This window comes from Pteronotus mesoamericanus, unplaced genomic scaffold, assembly GCF_021234165.1.
Source record: "Pteronotus mesoamericanus isolate MK-2021 breed Mesoamerican mustached bat unplaced genomic scaffold, CSHL_Meso_final contig_221, whole genome shotgun sequence".
Classification (NCBI taxonomy): Eukaryota; Metazoa; Chordata; class Mammalia; order Chiroptera; family Mormoopidae; genus Pteronotus; species Pteronotus mesoamericanus.
This window is the reverse complement of record NW_026555092.1, coordinates 18,136,024-18,156,531: the sequence shown is the minus strand read 5'-3', so window position 1 is coordinate 18,156,531 and position 20,508 is coordinate 18,136,024. Positions and strand designations below refer to the sequence as shown.

General features: G+C 41.6%; 1 protein-coding gene and 1 pseudogene across 2 annotated transcripts in view; both read right to left on the bottom strand.

Moving 5' to 3' along the window:
- ST3GAL3 (ST3 beta-galactoside alpha-2,3-sialyltransferase 3) overlaps positions 1 to 20,508 on the bottom strand; it is a 185,515-nt gene that overhangs the window by 67,114 nt on the left and 97,893 nt on the right. The gene's annotated exons all lie outside the window — the stretch shown is intronic.
- Positions 10,615 to 11,592, bottom strand: LOC129069378 (U2 small nuclear ribonucleoprotein A'-like; annotated as a pseudogene).

Genomic DNA, 20,508 nt, shown 5'->3' with positions numbered 1-20,508 from the left:
CATGCAGTGACCGCTGGGCTGCAGGCCCTGCGTGCCAGGGCACCTGCGGAAGTCCTGGCTGGCGGCCAGTTCCCAGTCCTGGCCTCCCCCGCCTCCACCCTTGGGCCCGCCGCCAAAACTCTGGTCACTCTGATGCCCCGCTGCTCCAATGTGCTGGGGCCCTGGGGCAGCTTTTCCCTCAGGGCTGCCTTCTTAGGAACTGGATGGGGTCGCATAAGGTGGTGGCGGCGGCGGTGTTGCGGGCTGGTGCTGGGGGTGCCAGCGCCTGTACTAGACAGTGACTTGGCCTGTCACATGCCATGTGTGGTTTACTCATGTGCCTCCAAGAGCCTAGCCTGGGGCCCTACACAGAGTACTTGCTTAGTGAATTTAGACAAACTCATCTGTATCCACATGCAATTTCCTCTAGAAATCTACTTTTTTTTTTTTAGCCTTCCCTACCAATAAAATTTAAAGCCTGAAATGCAAAAGCAAATCCTGAGGGAGAGGCCAGACTTGGGACTTTATTTGGTAGGCAAAAGAAAGTCAAAGGCTTAACAAGAGAATTTACATAACTATATTTTCTTATGTAAACAACTGCATTTCAGAAACAAACTATAAACTTCAGTTCAATTACTAAACTTACTGGAAGCTTTTGGACGAAGCACAGGGATTAAAACATTACAGATTTTTAAAATTACTCCTCTCAATAGCCATGTTAGTAGGTACTATTAATTATTAATTTCCATACAAGCTCAGAAAGATGAAGAGACTTGATCCAAGGTCATACAGCTAGTAAGTGGTAAATATTGGATTTGAACTTGTTTCTACCACCAGCGCAGGAGTTCTTAATATGGCACTACCACCAGCACGGCTCACAGCAAGTGCCATCACCGAGGGAAAGACAGAGCCCGGAGGGAGCGCACAAGTGGTCCGTGCAATTGGAGATGGGATAGAGAAGAGGGTCAAGGAGGGTGTATGTGAGCAGTGAGGCAACGAGGCCCTCACATCATATCCTCGCCTTCGGTCCCCCCCATCTGCTTGCCCACCTTGCACAGCGGGTTCCTGCAGTCTTTCTGAATTCCAGAAAGTTTCACAACGAAGACGAAAGATGAATGGCAGTTGCCTCTTTAACACAATGCATCAAAGAAATACATGTACGGTAAAAGGCAAACCTTTGGCCACTTCTTTCCTCTCTCATTTACACCGTCAGCTTTTGGCAAGGTGCTTCCAGAACAAGGGCTGCGGGACAGCCCAGGGGCCACGGGTTCAGGTAATCTAGAGTGGGGAAGAGGGCGCCCTGGCAAGCTGAGCACAGGGGAGCCAGAGCCCAGCAGGAAGGGCTCTTCCCACGGCAGGGCAGGGCAGTCACATTAAAAGATGAGCAGCTCTGAATCAACCCCCTCCCATTCAGACAGCAACAGTAACTTCAAAAACACAACAGCCCTGGGGACAATGGGCCGGTCAAGTTATTACCAAATTAAAATGCCTTAGACGTGGCCCCCTGACTATCCCTGCGAGAGAAGAATAGGGAGAGTGTTGGGGATTCTGAGTCATACAGTACGCTGGGACCTCTGGGGCAGTCAGCGGTCAAAACCACTGAGACTAAGAGTTGCCAACTCCCTCGGGCCAGAATAGTTAGTTTCTCTAAGGCACTCACACTCCAAATGCCAGGAGGCCCCCACAGATGTCTGTTCAAATCATTCAGTCCTTGTTTTTTCTCATACTCTGCAGCTGGCCTTTCATTTTGGGAGATTTAGCATTTCAACCAGTAAGAGCACCCATTGTCCTACAAACGTGACTACCAAGCCCCTGGGGTGAAGAGTGTGAACCACTGCACTCTCAAGAGGAAATCCAGATGGACAAGACTAGAGTCCAAAAGAAGGAACCAGACTTTCATTTCCCTGCTTCACTCGGAGGCACCAAGCTTAAGGAATCAGGCCAAGCAATGGGTTGTAAATGGGAAGAGTATAGGATCTGAAATCAAAAACGTTCTCAAGAGGACACTGGCAAGCTATGTGACCTTGGGCAAGTGATGGAAAATCTGATTCTCACTCAGTTCCCAGGGACTGTGAGAGGATGTGGTGAGAAAGCCCATTTGGAGGGGCTGGCTGTCCTCTTAAGCCCCACGAATGTACCATGAGAGATGAAGTGGCAGAGGCAGGCAGCCAGGTCACGGAGGTTTTGAACACTTGGCTCAAGTTTGGTCAGTCACAGGGGAGAGTCACTGAATGATTTAGAGTGGGAGAGTGCGTTGATTGACCATGCATTTTAAGGACCAGCATTTGGGAGGTGGGGAGCAGCACTGCAGGGGTCCCTGAGGCAGAAAAATAATCAGGAGAGAGTGTTGATGTCTCAGTTGCCAAGAGAAGGAAGCGGCTCGAGGACAGAGGGACCAACTGTGTCAGACACTGCCGGAGGCCTGGTGTGGCCCTACGACTGAGCGCTGGATTTGGTGACATGAAGGTTACTCCTGACCTTGAAAAGAGCTGTTTCACTGGAGGGGTTGGGGTTTGGGGGACAAAATGCTGATTTCATTGGGTTTAAGGGAAAACAGAATTGGAGTCACGGGATGTAAACTATTTTTAGGAGTTTTGCTATAAATGGAGACATAGAAATGGGGCAATAGATGGAGGGAAGAAACAAGGAAAGTATGGTTTTTGAGAATAGAAAATATTTTAGGATATTTATAAGCTTCTTAGAATAAGAGAAAAACTCATAATGTGGTAGCGGAGGGAGAGCAATAGGAGAAATGTCTTTGGGGGAGGGGAAAAGGATCTAATACAAAAGAAGGGTTGGTCTTAGCTCTTCTTCCCCTGCCCTGCACTGCCCTGTGACTAGCTATTCATCTTACAGTATTCAGTTTAAGGACTGCTTCCTTTAAGAGGCTTTTCATGATTACTTCCCTTCCAGAGTAGGACCAGCCCATTCCGCCGGTGGACCCCATTTTACCTACAGCTGACTTTCACTTTTAGCTTGCTTGCTTGTCTGCACACTCTCTTTCTCTTCCATCTTCTTCCTTTCCTTCCTCTCATTTATTCATTCACTTAACAAATACTTAGGGGCAACAGAGTCACTCTGCTTGGATTTGTATCCTGACTCTATCCCTTACTAGCTGTGCGACTTTGGGTATGTTATTTAATTGCTCTGTTCCTTAATTTCCATATCTTTAAAGCAGGGATTATACTAGTACTTACTTCATAAAATTGTTGAGAGGATTATGTTGAGAATAAAATGCTTAGTACAATGCCTGGCATATAGTTTCTTTCTCAATAAATGTTAACTGTGACAGTCTCATTGTCATGTGCCAAACATTAGCATAGGATTAGGGATCCAGTGATGACTAAGACAAAGTTATGGCCTAACACTTGTTACACTGAAGAGTAACTATGCATTTAAATATCTTTCTTTCCTAGACCATGAAAACTGAGCATAGTGCATAGCACAGAGCACCATGCATAGCACAGAATATATGAGGTCTGTCCAGAAGGTATCTAACCATGCGATACGAAAACTAGAGACCTTTATTGAAGAAGATACAAGATACGAGATATGTCACTGAACACAGGATAATAACACCTCAGTCCCCTTGAAAGTAGGCAACTTGGGACCTCACACAATTCTCCCAATCACCATCAGCTGCCCTGTTGTATTTTCCTGAATCTCATCTATGGTCTGAATTCTCTTCCCTTTCAAAGGTGATTTTAGTTTAGGGAAAAGCCAGAAGTCACAAGGTGCCCACATGTGGGCTGTAGAGGGGTGAGTCACCTGGGTGATTTGATGTTTCACCAAAAAGCTCTGCATAAGGTGTGATGCATGAGCAGGTGCATTGTCATGATGAAGCTGCCAATCACCAGCTGCCCATAGCTGCGGCCTTCTGAACCATCCAAATAGCTTCCACAGAGGAATGTTCAAGCTTAACACCAAATCTGATGCAGATTCATTGCTCTACTCATTCAGTCAGTTTGAATGCCATGGCCACACAGTACACATGCTCACTCAACAGTATCTTCTGCCCCCCAATGACTAGTACAGTGAAGTGGTCATTGTTCGCATATGGGCATTCTAGTCCACCCTCCTTGGCTGCCAGGTTACATCGATGTCGCACAAACCATGCTTGTTATATTAACAATGCCAGGACTTTTTCAGGACAGATCTCATATAAGCATCCAACAAATTCTTCGTTGGACTGAAACTAAGTGGTTACCTCGACTTGGAAAGTTAACTGACAGGAAGAGTGGGGGAGAGGTGGTGACGGCAGGGGAAAATGGAGAAGGGGCTTCAACAGTTATTCCTGAGGACTGTGTGGATCAGCGATGGGCACTTGTGACTAACAGCCTGATTTCTAAGACTCTCTCAAAGAGGACAACTCAGATTAGCCCCCTACTATGTCCCCTTCCTCATTCCATGTGCTAGTTTACTGATATAAATAAAGGCCAAGGAACTGATTGAGAATGAAGTAAGACGTTTAGCACACTGCCTGGCAAATAATAGTTAACAGTAGTTAAGTTGCTGTATTTCCTTTCAAGCAAACACGGCAACTTAAAAGCAGCCAGAATTACTGTGCTGTGAGGACTTGCATGGACACACAGATGAACAGCCTCGGCACACAGCCCGCCCCACCACTGCTTCTTCTGTTCTATCCTCTCTCACCTTCCTAATGACGATGCTTTTCTCCAATTGCTAGAGAGCTATTTCTGTAACAGTGACATTACTTGGGAAATGAAACAAGCAGATTAGGTTAGATTTAGTAATCCTATTCTGTCGTTAAGCATTTTTATTTTAACTTTTTTCCTGAGATAGTCTTTATGTAAGAAAGGTTACTTAATACTGCCATAGATCCTTTTAAGCTCCAAGATGGAAACTTTTCTTTTTAAGGATGACTGCCTCTCCCCTCCCACCCATTATTACAGGCCTGCTGGCTCTTCTTGCATTATCAAGAGACCCTTCATACCCTCCCATTTAGGGTGCTGTTGATCCATCTTGCCCTGAGTATCAATGACTCTTTGCTCTTTGTGAACTCCAAAGCAGACTTGGGCTTCTACAGAGTTTTTGCCTCACAGCAATCTATGATAAACTCAGCAGAGCTCTCCCATGTTTCTTTCATCACTTTAAAAGAAGAGGAACTGCTTGATCTGCACCATCTGGAATTTGTGGTATTTCTCAGCTCTGGAGGCCCTGCCTTTCAGCTCTTGGTGCTGGACACAGCAATGTATTTTCAACATACCACTCTACTCTACTGTTTGACCAGTGTCTCTGGAGCTGATATTACTGCAGTTTAATTTTGTACCTAGGGTCTTATAATTTAGTTTAGCTCTTGCAAAAGCTTTAGGCCTGAGCTGAATATGCAATTCTCACAGACTCTGTACCAGGGATATGTTGTGACTGCTGACTGCTCCAATCCAATTTTGTTCCTTTGGAATAAAAACAAAACAAAACAACACATCCTCTTTCTGAGTGGTAGTAAAAAAAACCCCCAGGAAACTAAGATTTATTGAGCATAAACCATGTGCCAGACAGTTGACCTAATTATCTAATTCAGCTTTACAATAATCCTCTAAGACAGTATAGCTCTTAGACCCAGGCATGTGGAGCTAAAAGAGACCCAGGAGACATAGTTAAAAGATGTGTTCTATGTTTAAATTATAAAATTTCAAATCATTAATTTTGATAGGGATTTGCATTGTATCTGTAGATTGCTTTGAGTAGTATGGACATTTTATTTTTATTTATTAAACATTTTAAAGGATTGTACTTTATTTTTATTTATTTTTAGAGATAAGAGAAAAGGGGGAGAGAGGGAGAAATATTGATGTGCTAATGTGTGAGGGAAACAGAGATTGGTTGCCTCTCACATGCCCCCAATCAGGGACCTGGCCCACAACCCAGACATGTGCCCTGACTGGGCATGGAACCCAGGACCTTTCAGTTTGTGGGACGATGCCCAACCCACTAAGCCACACCAGTCAGGGCATACGGACATTTTAACTATGTTAATTCTTTCAATCCATTAGTGTGAAATATCTTTTCATTTATTTGTGTTTTCTTCAATTTCTTTCATCAATGTCTTACAGTTTTCAGTGCACAGGTCTTTTGCCTCCTCAGTTAAATTTATTCCTAGGTATTTTATTCTCTGTGATGCAACGGTAAATGGGATTATTCATTATTAGTGTGGAAAAACATAACTAATTTTTTAAAAAAGATTTTGTTTTTTAGAGAGTGGGGAAAGGAGGGAGAAAGAGAGGGAAATATCAATGAGAGAAACATCGGTCGGTTGCCTCTCACTTGCCCCCAACTGGGGACCTGGCCTACAACCCAGGCATGTGTCCCGACAGGGAATCCAACTGGCAACCTTTTGGTTCGCAGGCCAGTGCCCAACCCATTGAGCCACACCAGTCAGGGCAGAAACACAGCTCATTTCTGTGTATTGATTTTGTATCTTGCAACTTCACTAAATTTGTTTAATAGTTCTAACAGTTTTATGGTGGAATCTTTAGGGTTTTTGCATATCTTGTCATCTGCAAATACAGTTTTACTTCTTCTTTTCGGATTTGGATGCCTGCTAGTGCTTTTCCTTGCCCAAATGCTTTGGCTATGACTTCAAGTAATATAATGAATAAAACTGGCTAGAGTGGGCATCCCTGTCCAATTCCTAATCTTAGAGTAAAACCTTCCAGGTTTTCACCACTGAGTGTGTTGTAGGCTGTGGACATTTTCTATATGGCCTTTATTATATTGAGGCACATTTCCTCTATACTCATTTTGTTGAGAGTTTTTATTATACATGGATGTTGAGTTTTGTCAAATGCTTTTTCTCCATCTATTGAAATAATCATATGATTTTTATCCTTCATTCTGTATCACATAGATTGATTTGTAGATTTTGAACAATTCTGGCATCCTGGAGTAAATCTCATTTGATCATGGTGTATGAGCCTTTTAATGAATTTTAATTCAGTGTGCTAAATTTTTGTTAAGAATTTTGCATCTGTGTTCATCAGGGATATTGGCCTGTACTTTTCTTTTCTTATAGTGTCTTTGGTTTTGGTATCAGGGTAATGCTGGTCTAGTAAAATAAGTTTGAAAATGTTCTCTCCTCTTCTATTTTGTGGAAAAGTTTGAAAAGTATTGGTATTAAGTTTTCTTTAAATGTTTGGTAGAATTCACCAATGAAGACATCTGGTGCTGGACTTTTGATTGTTGGGAGGTTTTTTGATTACTGATTCAATCTCCTTACTAGTAACTGATCTATTCAGATTTTCTGTTTTTTCATGATTCAGTATTGGGAGGTTCAAGTAGTATATTTAACACCACCAGAAAACTAATTACAATTCACACTTTCCCTGTATACTCTGGATAAGACCTACACTTGCAGTCATCATAAAGCACAGTCACAACCTTTGAAGGTCCCTGGAAGCCAGTATCTATGGGCGGCATGAAAGATAAGGCTCATTGGGTTTCATGAGTAATGATGTAACCCACATGAAATAAATGATACTGAAGAATTGAACAGACAATAAAATCTATATTGCTTCTTTTTTAAAATTACATTTTATTGATTATGCTATTACGGTTGTCCTGATTTTTCCCCCTTAGCCCCCTACCACACAGCACCCCCAACTTCCTCAGGCAATCCCATCATTGTTCATGTCCATGGGTCACTAGTGTGAATTCTTTGGCCACTCCATTTCCTCCACTGTACTTTACATCCCCATGGCTATTCTGTAACTGCCCATTTGTACTTCTTAATCCCCTCACCTCCTCACCCATTTCTCTACACCCCCCTCCCATCTGGCAACCATCAAAATGCTCTCTGCATCCATGATTCTGTCTCTGTTCTTAATTTGCTTAGTTTGTTTTTTAGATTCAATTGTTGATAGTTATGTATACATTGCCATTTTATTGTTCATAATTGATCTTCTTTTTCTTAAATAAGTCCCCTTAACATTTCATATAATAATGATATGGTGATTATGAACTCCTTTAGTGTTTTTTGTTTTTGTTTTTGTTTTTGTTTTTGTTTTTGTCTGGGAATCTCTTTATCTGCCCTTCCATTCTAAGTGATAGTTTCACTGGGTAGAGCAATCTTGGCTAGAGGTCTCTGCTTTTCATGACTTTGAATATTTCTTGCCAATCCCTTCTAGTCTGCTAAGTTTCTTTTGTGAAATCAGCTAACAGTCTAATGGGAACTCCCCTGTGGGTAACTGACTGCTTTTCTCTTGCTGTTTTTAAGATTCTCTCTTTATCTTTAACCTTTGCCATTTTAATTACAATGTGTCTTGGAGTGGGCTTCTTGGCATCCATCTTATTTGGGACTCTCTGTGCTTCCTGGACTTGCACGTCTATTTCCTTCACCATTTAGTGAAGTTTTCTTTCATTATTCTTTCAAATAGATTTCCAATTTCTTGCTCTCTCTTCTCCTTCTGTCACTCCAATGATGCAAATGTTGGACCTCTTGAAGTTGTCCCAGAGGCTGCTTATACGATCTTCATTTTTTTTAATTCTTTTTTCCTTCTTGTTCTGCATAGTTGTTTTTTGCTTCTTTTTGTTCCCAATCATTGATTTGATTCTCGGCTTCATCCATTCTACTGTTGTTCTCCTGTAAATTGTTCTTTATTTCAGTTAGCGTATCTTTCATTTTTGACTGGATCTTTTTTATGCTGTTGAGGTCCTCACTAAGTTCCCGGTGCATCCTTACAACCAGTGTCCTGAACTCTGCTTCTGATAGATTGCTTATCTCCATTTCTTTTAGTTCTTTTTCTGGAGTTTTGATCTGTTCTTTCATTTGGGCCATGTTTCTTTGTTTCTTTGTTTTGGCAGCTTCCCTGTGTTTGTTTCTATGTATTAGGTAGAGCTCCTCTGACTTTGTGTCTTGGCAGTGTGGCCTAATGTAATAGGTGTCCTGTAGGATCCAATGGCACAGTCTCTCTTATCACCCAAGCTGAGTACTTGAGGGGCATTCTCTGCATGGGCTGAGTACACACTCCTCTTGTAGTTGAGCCTCAGTTGCAATTGGTAGATCAATGGAAGGGATTTTCCCAGGCCAGTCAGTTGCAAGGACTGGCTGTGACCACTGACTACCACCGTCTTCCCTCCATAGAGGATCATCTGTGCAAGGGCAGGGTGCTGGTGCTCTGATGTGGTCTGTAGCTGCCCACTGGGTGTGTAGGCTCTGGGGTTTCCCAGGTGGTACAGGGCAAAGTCAACCCCCACCTGTGTTTTGCCCTGGGCCATGCTGCCTAGACTAGAAAGCAATCCGAGATGGCTGCCACTTTTGCTGGGCTTGGAGATTCCCAGAAAAGCCAAGCTATGAATCTAGGTTGGCTGCTGCTAGTGCTGGGCCTGGGACTCACTGAGGCTGCTTGTTGCTTGTTTGAGAGGATTTAAGAAGTTGTGAAGCATAAGCTAAGACCAGCCGTTCATATGGAAAAGCAGCTTGGGTGGGCCTGTAAGTTAGATGTAGCAGTCTTCAGCAGTCACCAGGGTGGGGCAAACAGTGTTAGCCACGTTGACAGAGTTTCAGATATGGCAGCAGCTTTCCAGTTCTGTGGGGGGACGATTCAGAAAAGGGACAATGGTTTCTGCTCATCTTGATGCCAGACGCGTCAGTTCCTCCCTGTATGCCACTGTTGCCTTTCAAGCTGCTGACCCACTGCTAGAGCTCAGAGGAAGTGAGTCTGAGTAAGTCAGTGTGTGGGTTCTTTAAGAGGAACTTCTTCGCACTCCAGAATTTTCTTCCACTGAATCAATCCCTGCTGGTTTTTGCAGCCAGAAGTTGTGGAGACTTATCTCCCTGGCACTGGAACCCTGGGCTGGGGGACCTGGTATGGGTTTGGGACTTCTCACTCCTGAGACATCCCTCCCAAATTTTTATCTACTACATGTGGATGTAGGACAGACCTGTTCCACATTGAAATATTGCTTCTATAAAACAGGTTCCAGAGAGCCATGGCACCGTAAGCAGTAACAGTATTGCTACCGTTACTATCGAAACTATCATGTTATGGGAGATGTGAAATTAGCCAAGGAATGATGCATTTGACAACCCCCCCACCCCCCAAAAAACATGAAGAGATGGTTTCTGAACCTGAACATAAAGAGATCATGTCTAAATAGTATGAAGAACCTTCATATGCACTGACTGGATAATAAACTAATACATAAATATCTCCTCTTTCTCCATTGTTACAAATCCTCATCACTAAATCATCATGTCTCACAGGCCCCACCAACTTGTTTATACAGCAGAGGCCTTACAAAAAATATTTAGCTGGTACTCTGCATAGCCTTGGAGCAGTCCTATTCTAAAGTAAATATTATTCTCATTTTTTGACAACAGAAACTGACTCTAAAACCCACTCCCTGTTCTTACCAAAGCCCTTACTTATTTTGGTACAAAGAGCAATGGGCTTAAAGGTAAAAAAGGTTGGAGTTTAAGTAACTAACTCTTCCTCTTACTAATTGTGTAATCTCAAGTAAAAGATAATCGGTTTCCTTAAGTCTTTTTTATTTTTTTTGGCAGCACAGTGAGTACCCTTTATTTTTACTATTTGTATAAAACAGGCACCTAAATTTCAAAATTTATATTAAAAAATGACCAGTAGCAGTTTGCAGCACTTTCACAATACGTAAGAACTCTTTGCTGACACAGACAAGGAAGGATCTTACTCTACATTCAAAATGCAGGACTTGTCCCAAGCGGATGTCACACATCCTGTGGCTACCCGGGCCACGCTGCTCAGGACCCGTTTGTAACTGTGTCTTCTTCCATCTCCCCTTCACCATCATCGGCAGGGCCTGATCTGCGCTCCTGGCTGGGAATCTGGCCCGACTGCAGCAAGCCCTTCAGCCTCTCCGCTTTGGCCAGAGTGGACGCGTTCGCTATGGCCTTCTTGATTGCTTCCACATCCCCTGGAGATGGGCCACCTTTCTTTTTGTCAGTCGGCAAACCAGCACCTGGATTGAACATTTTGCTTCTTCTGGCAATTTCCTTTGCAAGCTGTGCACCTCGTTTGCCCTTGAACATTTTCTCTGCTTCCTGATGCTCTTTTAGTTTCACCTTCTGGAAATCTAGTACTTGTGGAACTTTACTAGACTCTGACTTGTGGAACTTTATAAATTACATACAACCTGTAATGCTTCTTATTTGTTAAGAGGATTTCTCAGAAGACTTAGGTAAGTCAGTGACTTCAGAGACGCCCAAGGGTCCAGATCACCTGGTTCCACAAGACTGTTGTTGGTGAGAACTCGTTCTGTCAGGCAGGGCAGAGCCTGGTCAAGCCCCTTACCTACATGGCATATTCTACTGCTGTTCAGCAACAAGGTTTTCAGTCTTCTCAACAAAGGAAAGCCATCCAGTTTTCAGATTTCATTGTCAGAAAAATGAATCGCATCAAACTGGTCTAAGGTTGCACCCAGATTTTCAGTGACAGGAATTTTATGTCCCTGGAGCTCTAGCTTGCGGTCCTGCACGGCATTGGTGATCAGCTCCGCCATCAGCTTCACCATCTTGCAACCCCTACTCACGGTGCTTGGCACGCCATCTGCCTCCCCTTCTTAAGTCTTGAAATGTCTATGATAATACACATTTTATAGGACTGATGGAAGATCAGATGACTTCCTGCAACAATGTAGGTCAGAGCATTTTTTGAAAGGTTATACAAATGTCAGTTACTGCTCCTACTGTGTTAATGTTTGACTTTGGCTTTTACAACCTCTAGATCACCCGAATTATCATTGTTTCACAAATGAAAAAATACTTCCCTGTATTTTTCTTAGTTGGATTATTCTCTCCAATTCACTTGGCTGCCTCGAAACTTCTGCCTGATAGGCAGGGGGGTCATGAGACTGCTGCGGACAGAGAGGGAGGGCTGCTGAAATGAGGCCAATATCTCATATACAGGGACTTGTCTTCAACTGACATGCCAGTGCCTATCTTAAGCCCAATGGATAAATCCATATGATCTGTAGTGAAAAATCATAGTGAAGGCTTGTGGCCAATTTTCTATTGGCCCTCAGAGCAAGATATAGGTCATTTTCATGTTCTTCAGGTAACATTCTTCCTAAATCCACTAACTCCAAGCTTCTCAAATTAAGTCCCAGTACAGTGTTATAATAAAGGGCAGGGATAATTAAAGCCACAGCACAAACACAGTGCATCTTGTTGGAGTATCAAATTTATGTGAAGATACGATGAAAAATGTATTAAAAAATACACATGTATTATGGAATAGAATGCAATTTTTTAAAATGAAAAGAATTGTTTAAATGTTTATGCTGTACCCTGGCCAGGTAGCTCAGTTGGTTGGAGCATCATCCCATGCACCAGAAGGCTGGTGGGTTCAATGCCTGGTCAAGGCACATACCTAAGTTGCAGGTTTGATTCCAGGTCGAGGTGCACATGGGAAGGCGATTGATGTTTCTCTCTCTCTGCCTTCCTCTCTCTAAAATCAATAAACATATCCTCAGGTGAGGATTAAAAAAATATTTATTTTAAAAAATGCTTATGCTGTAGTGGGTTGCTGTGTAGGGATATCTAGGGGTAAAGTTTCAGAAGGGGATCTGAGTTTTCCATTTTGGTTTCTTCCCTCAAGGAGCTGTATTCTAGTAAACGAGACAGGTAAGTAAACAAGTATAAGTACAACCCCAGAGTTATGCACAGGGTGTGAGAGTATGGGAATGAGGCAATTAAAGTGGCCTTGGAGATGAGGCAGGCATCTTGAGGAGGGGATGTTAAGAAACGAGGGTGGAAGGGCATTCTCAGCAGAGGATACAATACATGCAGAGGTCCAAAGAGGGCCAGGCATGTTTGGGGAACTGCGAACACTCTAGCACTGGCAGATCAAAATGTGTGAAACCAGATCCTGGTCATGCTGCCTGGACAAGGAGCCTGGACTTTCTGCTGTAGGCAATAAGGAGTCACTGAAGGATTTTTATGCAAGACAATGACGTGCACTAGTCCTAGAACAAAATGAGAAGGCCTGGATTGAGGGGTGACAGTGGGTATGGAGGGGAAGGAAAACCGTAAGAGATTTGGAAAGCAAAACGATAGTAAGTGGAAGAGTGTAACCACCATTATTTAACAATACCGGAGTTTCTATTTTTATTTTTGTATGTTATTGTTAATCCTCAAACAACTTAGTATGATATGAATATGAAAAACCAGAAACTCATAGGGTAAGCAGCAGAAAGAATATTTGAATATAGAGCTTTCTGATCTCAAAGCCCTTGGTTGTTTCTTGTGTTTCATTGGTAGTTAATAGACTTTAATTTTTAGAAGTTTTATATTTATAGAGACATTGGGATAGCATAGAGTTCCCATATACTCCTTGACCCTCCCCAGAGTTTCCTCTATTATCAACCTCTTGCAATAATGTGGTATACATGTGACAATTAATGAACCAATACTGATACATTATTATTCTTTTAAAAGATTTTATTTATTTATTTTTAGAGAGGGGGAGGGAGGGAGAATGAGAGAGAAACATCAGTGTGTGGCTGCCTCTTGAGGGCCCCCTCATGGGGACCTGGCCCGCAACCCAGGCATGTGCCCTGACCGGGAATCGAACTGGCGATCCTTCGATTCGCTCACTGGCACTCAATCCACTGTGCCACACCAGCCAGGGTTGATACATTATTATTAACTGAAGTTTACAGTTTACATTAAAATTCACTTTGTGTTGTAAGGTACTATGGATTTTGACAAATGCAATAGTGCACCTATTCATCATTTTTTCCCTTCTTCCCTCCACCTGGCAACCACTTATCTTTTTATGGTTTCCACATACCCACCATTATGATATAATACAGTTCTACATATCATCTGTTGTTCACCTCTTCCTTCCTTTTCTCCTCTCCAAAAAACCTCTGATCTCTTTCTTTTCTCCACAGTTTTTCCTTTTCCAGAATATCACATAGTTAAAAGCATACACCATGTAGCCTTTTCAGACTGGCTTCTTTCACTTTGCAATATGCATTGAAAGTTCCTCTAGTCTTTTTATGACTTGACAGCTCTTTTTTTTTTAGTGCTGAATAACATTCTATTGTCTAGATGAACCACAGTTTGTTCATCCATTCATCTAATGAAGGACATCTTGATTACTTCCAGTTGTTGGCAATTAAGAAGACAAACAATCCAATTAAAAAATGGGCAAAGGACCCTAACAGACACCTCTCCAAGGAGGATATACAGAAGGCCCAGAGACATATGAAAGAATGCTCAGCATCGCTAGTCATCAGAGAGATGTAAATTAAAACCACAATGAGATACCACTTTACACCGGTCAGAATGGCCATCATAAACAAATCAACAAACAACGAGTGCTGGCGAGGTTGTGGAGAAGAGGGAACCCTAGTACACTGTTGGTGGGGAGGCAGACTGGTGCAGCCACTGTGGAAAACAGTTTGGAATTTCCTCAAAAAGCTAACAATGGAACTGCCTTTTAACCCAGCAATTCCACTTCTGGAATTATACCCTAAGAATTCTGAAACACCAATTCAAAGGAGTCTATCCACCCCAATGTTCATAGCAACACAATTTACAACAGCCAAGTATTGGAAGCAACCTAAGTGCCCAAGAGTAAAGGAGTGGATCAGAAAACTGTGGTACATTTACACAATGGAATACTATGAGAAAGGAGGGAAGGAAGGGAGGGAGGGAGGGAAGGAGGGAGGGAGGAAGGAAGGGTGAGCTACTACCCTTCGCGACAGTTATGGATGGAACTGGAGAGCATTATGCTAAGCGAAATAAGCCAGGTGGTGAAAGACAAATACCATATGATCTCTCCAAAAGTGAAACCTAATCAACAAAACAAGTAAGCAAAATATGACCAGCAACATTGAAATAAAAGACAAACTGACAGTAACCAGAGGGGAGGAGGAAGGAGGGTAACAGGGGAAAAGAAGGGGAAGGGTCAAGTCAAGGAACATGGTATAAAGGACCCGTGGACAAAGCTTAAGTGGGGAAGGATTGAGGGAGGGAGGTGGGGGCGGGGAGTGGTGGGGGAAAGTGGTGGCGGGAAAATGGAGACAACTGTACTTGAACAAGAAGAAAAAAATAAATTAAAAAAAGAATTTTAAAAGGTAATTAGAAAAAAGGCCTTTCTTACTGTACAAACCGAGCAATGAGCAACATTTGTACAACAGTTTTTGTATAGACATAACTTTTCAACTCAATTGGGTAAACACCTAGAAGATGACTGTTAAATCATATGGTCAGTCTAAGTTTAGCTTTAACGATGCTGACAAACTGTCTTCTGAAGTGGTTGAACCATTCTGCATTCCCACCAGCAATCAATGAGATTCCCAAGGATGCCTCCACATCCTTGTCGGCATTTGGTGTTGTCGGTGTTTTGAACTTTAGTCATTCTAATAGGTATGTGGTGGTATTTCATGTTTTAATTGAAATTTCCCTAATGACATATGAACATTTTTTATATACTTATTTACCATCTATATATCTTCTTTGGTGAGGTCTCCAGTAAGGTCTTTAACCCATTTTTTAATTGGCTGGACTGTTTCCTTATTGTTGATTTTTGAGTTCTTGGTGTATTTTGAATACAAGTCCTTAACCAAGCATATGCTTTACAAGTATTTTTTCCAGTTTGTTTTTTTAAAATTTTTTAACCGTATCTTTCACAGAAGTCTTACATTTTAATAAAGTCAGGGTATTGATTTTTTTCTTTCATGACTGTAATTTTAGTTTTGAATCTAAAAACTCATTGCCAAACCCAAGGTCATGCAGATTTCCCTTTATGTTACCTTCTATGTATATTACATTTAGGTCTCTTTAGGCTTCATTTTGAGATCATTTTTGTGAAAGGTTCAGTTTCTCCATATGAGTGTCCACTTCTTCCAGCACCATTTGTTGAAAAGACTATCCTTTCTTTGCTGAATTGCCTTTGCTCCTTTATCAAAGATCACTTGCTTACAGATAGTCCCTGACTTAGGATGGTTAGACTATGGATTTTCTGGCTTTACAATGGTGCAAAAGCAATAGTCTTTCAGCAGAAACCATACTTCAGATTTTGAATTTTGATCTTTTCCCCAGGCTAGACATATGCAGTGCGATGCTCTCCCATGATGCCAGGCAGCATCAGCAGGGTGCAGCTCCCAGTCAGCCGGGTGATCGTCAGGGATGTTGTGTTCTGAGCACGTTTAAGGTAGGGTAGGCTAAACATGGATGTTCGGTAGCTTAGGTGTATTACATACATTTTTGACTTAAAATATTGTCAACTAACAATGAATTTATTGAGACGTAACTCCATCATAAGTCGAGAAACACCTGTATATTTGTATATGTCTATTTCTGTGCTCTCTGTGCTGTTCCATTGGTGTGTCTATTTATTCTTTTAACAATACTATGGAACAGAACACTTAATTACTGTAGCATTATTGTAAGTCTAAAGTCATGTAGCAATAGTCCTTCAACTTTGTTCTTCATTAATATTACGTGGGCTATTTTGGGTCTTCTGCCTTTCTATATAAACTGTAAGTTTGCTGATATGCAAAAAATAACTTTAACTGAGATTATGTTGAATCTACAGATCAAGTTGGGAAGAACTGATATTTAAACAATATTGAGTCTTCTAATCCATGAACATGGAATGTCTCTCCATTTATTTAGTTTTCTTTGCATCTTTTCATCAGTCTTGTAATTTTCCATATGTATGTGAGTATATTTTGTTAGATGTATACCTGAGTATTTCTTTATGTGTGTTAATGTAAATAATATTGTTTTTAATTTCAAATTCCAATTGTCCTCTTATTGGTATATAGGAAAGCTACTGACTTTTGTATATTAACCTTGTATCTTGCAACTTTGCTATAATTGCCAATTAGTTCCAGGGAGTTTTTGCCAATTCTCTGCGATTTCCTACATAGACAGTCATGTCATCTGTGAACAAAGATGGTTTTATTTCTTCCTTCCCAATCTCTACCCCTTTTCTTATTGAATTAGTTAGAGCTTTCAGTATAATGTTGACTAGGAGTAGTGAAAGGGGACATTCTTGCCTTCTCCCAGTCTTAGGGGAAGAGCATCTAGTTTCTCATCATTCGGTGTGTTGTTAGCTGTAGATTTTTGGTAGATTTTTCATTTGATAGAATTCCCCAGTGAAACCATCTGCACTTGGTATTTTCTGTTTTGGAAGGTTATGGAGTCAATTTCTTAAACATATATAAGCCTACTTAGATTATATATTTCTTTCTGTGTAAGTTTTAGTAGTTTGTGTCTTCCAAGGAATTGGTCCACTGCATTTAAGTTATAAAATTTGTAGGCATAAAGTTGTTCATAATATTCTTTTGCTATCCTTTTACTATCCATGGGATCAGTACTGATGATCCCTTTTGAATTTCTGGTATTAATAATTTGTACCTTCTCTTTTGTCTGGGTTAGCCCAACTAGAGGTTTTTCAATTTTATTCATATTTTCAAAGAATCAGCTTTTAGTTTTATTGATTTTCTCTACTGATTTCTGCTCTTCGCTTCTGTGACAGCCTCCTAGGTACTATGTCCCTTTCCACTTTTGTTCCTCTCCAATCTACCTTCCTTCTTGCAGCTAAAGTTTTTTTCCTATCGGTCAAAACTGATTGTTTTTCACCTGTTTAAAACACTTCAGTGGTATCTTCTCCCCTCAAGGTGAAGCCCAAATTTCTTACTGTTATCTCTACAGCCCTGCATGCTTTGGTCTGCCCATTCCTCCAGCCTCAGCATGTTTCACACTCAGATCTCTTGGAACTTTGACAGCATAGAAAAGACAGATATTAAGTCTCTACACAGATGTGTATTTCAATTGTAGATAAGGAAGAGATACTTTAGGCCAACAGAATGTACAAAAAACTCTTCAATTGATGCAGATTCAAAGAAAAAACTAAAGAAAGGGCCGGTAGCCAAAAAATTAATATTAAGTGGATTTTTAAAAAAATAGTGTTTTAGAGACCTAGAGATAATAATGAAAGCATGAAAAAAATCACAGAAACAAAAAGCACATCCAAATATATATTTTTCACTGTAAAGGTATATAAGAACAATACAGAAAATGTAAACTCAAAAGGAAAAAACGTACCCACAATCCCATTATCATAACTCCTATTATATTCTGCAGGAGTTATTATGCTATCTTCAGATATGATGACAGTGATGGGCTTGAAGGCTACCCGCCATGGCTCTCAATCCTAACATATTAAAGTCACCTGCGGGAACTTTTAAACATTAAGGTTCCTGAGCCTGATTGCTGATTGAGAAACACTGTATATAGACATACTCCTATGTGCAGGCAGGGACCTTACCTCAAAGGTGAGTTTATTCTTGGTATGAATCACCTTGGAAAGTGGAGAGTTCCTCAGACAGGAAATGGAGTCTTTTAGAACAACGGTGCTCAATTGAGCTGCGTATCAGACTCACCTGGGGAGCTTCAGCAACGCCCCCCCCCCCCATGCCCAGGCTACTTCTCAACCCAATGACCACTATGCTGAGAGCTCCAGGTGAGCTCCAGGGAGAATTTGTCTTTTGAGGCCCTGGCCACCTAGGTATCAAGATGTCTAGGAGAAAGTCTTGAACAGTGGGTTGTGAAACAGGCTAGAAGCTATGAAGCAAAGAACCCAGTCAAATCTTGCAATACTGTGCTCTCCTGTTATGAACTAAGTGCGGCCCCGGCCTGAGCTACCTACAGAGCGGACAGATCTCTGTATTTTGCAAACCAGACCACTTCTTTGGTTTCTTATACTCTGTTTTTTTAAATATTAAATTTATTAAGGTGACACTGGTTAATAAACTATCAGGGTTTATTTCCTTTCTGTCCTCTTTTAATCTTTAGTGAAATACTTTTGGCTTTGCTTAGAGGAATCAAGAAAAAAAGTGTTTGTTTTGTTTGTTTTGTTGCTGTTTTCTTTTTCTCTCTTTTTAAAGCATAAAGAGAATGTGTGTTCTCTGTAAATGTGATGGTGGCAGCAGTTCTTGAAGTGAGGTACCGTCCAAGAGATGGTGAAATTCAGGGTTAAAGACAGTCCTTGTCACTGCACTTCCCATTCCCTCCAAATCTTCCAATATTGATACTTGGGGGACTGGGGTTTGTTTATTAAAGATGGCTCAATTCTTTCTTATATCCTCTTCCTCTGTCTTTAATTGATTTAACAAGCATTTATTGAACACTTACTAGGCACCGCAAACACCATACTAGGCATTGGGAATACATCCGTGAGCAGGACATTCATAGTTCCAGCTCTAACAAAGCTTCCAATGTAGTTGTTCAAACCTAGGATCAAATTGACAGTGTGAATTTGGAAAAAATAGAGAGCTGTGTTGAATAGTGCAATGAGTAAAAGGTTTGGAGCCAGGCAGAGAGGGTTCGAATGCTGGCTAGCTCACATATAGTTCCATAAACACAGGTAAATTACTTCTATGGTTACTTTCTCATTTGTTAAAAATGCACTTAAATACCACCTAGTTTATAGAGTTGTCCACCAATTCATTCATTCATTCTTTCATTCATTTAACAAATATTTATTAAGCAATCATGAAGTGATCCGCATTGTTTTAGGAAATAGTAGTAAACAAAATAAACAACCCTCTGCCCTCCTTTTAGTAGGAGACAGATAATCAACAAGTAAATACAGATATCCAACAGTGATAAGAACTTTGTGGAGAAAAACGACATGGTAAGGGGGACAGGGTTGCCACTGGGGGATGAGGTTATAATTTTCAATGGGAGGGCAGGGAGGACTTCGCTAAGATGATGACATTTGAGCGAAGGCTGAAAAGGTGCGGGAGTGGGCAATCTCTGAGATATTTGGGAAAGAGTGCCCCAAACTAGGGATAGAGCAAATGCCAAGGGTCTGAGGCAGGAATGGGCCTGGAGGATAAGAGGCACAGCAGGAAGCCCTGTACAGAATAACAAACAAGGCGGGAGTAGTAAGAAAACAGGGGTCTAGATCACGTAGGGCCTTGGCTGGGCATGGCAGAAACTCTGGCTCTTACTCTAAGAAAAACGGGAGGCACTGGAGAGTCCTGATCATGAGTAACCAGATCTCTCCTGCGTTTCAACAGGATCACTCTGGCTGCAGCGCGGAGGCAGAGCCCTGGGGGCGGGGGGCGGGGGCAGCATGAAAGCGGGGAGAGCAGTTAGGATGCATTAATAATGAGGCAGGAGAGGGTGGCTGTCTGGAGAGGGGGATCGTGGTGGAAGTGGTGAGAAGTGGCTGCATCTGGAACTATTTAAGGCAAAGCCAACAGAGCTGATGATTAGTTTGATGTCAAAGGTATGATATTAAGATTTTTGACCCAAGCAACCAGAGAGATGAAATTGCCCTTTACTGGGATAGGGAAGATTCTGGGGGCAGGGGGCATGAATCAGGGATTTGGTTCTGGACATGTCAGGTGTGAAATGCCTAATACACAGCCAAGTAAAGCAGGTAATTGGATAAGTGAGTCTGGAGTGTGGAGAAAGAGAACTGGGCTTGAACTATAAATTTGGGAATCATCAATATATAAATGATATTTAAAAGCCATGAGACTGAATGAGATACTGAAGTGGCT